The 1081-nt window shown below is 45.0% G+C and overlaps 1 long non-coding RNA gene across 1 annotated transcript; it reads left to right on the top strand.

Moving 5' to 3' along the window:
- Positions 1-257: 257 nt before the first annotated feature.
- On the top strand, positions 258-1081 carry LOC112948471. Its single transcript, XR_003249627.1, has 2 exons — positions 258-595; positions 1042-1081. It is a non-coding gene; the product is annotated as an uncharacterized LOC112948471 (long non-coding RNA).

Below are 1081 nucleotides of genomic sequence, written 5' to 3'. Positions count from 1 at the left end.
AGGAAAGCAATTATGTAACCTGATTTTTTTGAAAAATTAATTATAACAATCATTACTATTCAGACAGCAGTGAACAGYTGACAGTATTGATGATTTTGCTTTGCTTTCACAGCCCTGCAGGACTCTTAAATGCAGAGTGATCCTGTTGCTGCATATGAAGGCTCACCTGCAGCTAATGAGCAATTCTCCTCCTCTCCTTAAAAGAAATAGTGAGTAATTAGTCCTTTCTGTTGTCCTTTTTCATCCTCCCCTTTGCAGAACAGCCCAGAAGGACAAGAATTTCCTGCTCCCAAGCTTCAGGAAGGAAAAGGGAAARGAGATAAAGCAACTTGGCTGTATTTTAGCCAATCTGATGCATGAGACACCCTACAGCTCAGGAAGCTGGAGAACGCCAGTTGTGTGGGCAAAAACAGCTCAAGAGGAACACAAGGCCAGCAGGCAAGCTGTGCTTGGTGGACTGCTTAGTGCATTTGGGTGTGGAAATTAGACCTATCATGTGGAAATATTTCAGCTTTTAAAACAGCTTTGTTTTACCAAAATTGTATTTTCCAAGCCAGAAGGTTCTGTGTACTTCACTAGAGAGTTTCCTCAAAAGGTAAGTAGTGTCCCTGTAAGTAAAACACAGTCCTCACAGTCAAGAAATCCTTTTTTTTTTTTTTTTTTTTTTTTTTCCCCCTGCCGTTTCCTGGTGAACTCACTGCATGACACTGGGCAAGTAATGCCACCTCCGTGTCCTGTGAGTGCAATGTGGACAATCACACTTCCTACCACAAGGTGTGTTGGGATGTGCTCAGGTACTGTGGTGATTCCAGGGCAGTGCAGATGTTACTTAATGTATAGGTTTTGGAGGGGAAAAAAAAGAGTAATTCCTACTCAGGGCAGCAAGGAAGATTTTCAGCTTGGGGAGGTTGAGGGGGTTGCTTTGGTTTTGGTCTAGGAAGGGTTGCTTGCACAAGGCTCTTGGGCACCCATCTTTGCCTGGTGATTCCATGTGCTTCTGGGTCTGGCAGATCCCTCCCACGTCCTGCTTGTGTCCTACAGCCTCCAGGGCAAGAGAGGAGCCAAGCCGGGCTGGAGGACG

Source organism: Nothoprocta perdicaria, unplaced genomic scaffold (genome assembly GCF_003342845.1).
Source record: "Nothoprocta perdicaria isolate Ctin4 unplaced genomic scaffold, notPer1 scaffold_262, whole genome shotgun sequence".
NCBI lineage: Eukaryota > Metazoa > Chordata > Aves > Tinamiformes > Tinamidae > Nothoprocta > Nothoprocta perdicaria.
The sequence above is the reverse complement of the archived record's forward strand: the minus strand, read 5'-3'. Positions and strand labels throughout refer to the sequence as shown.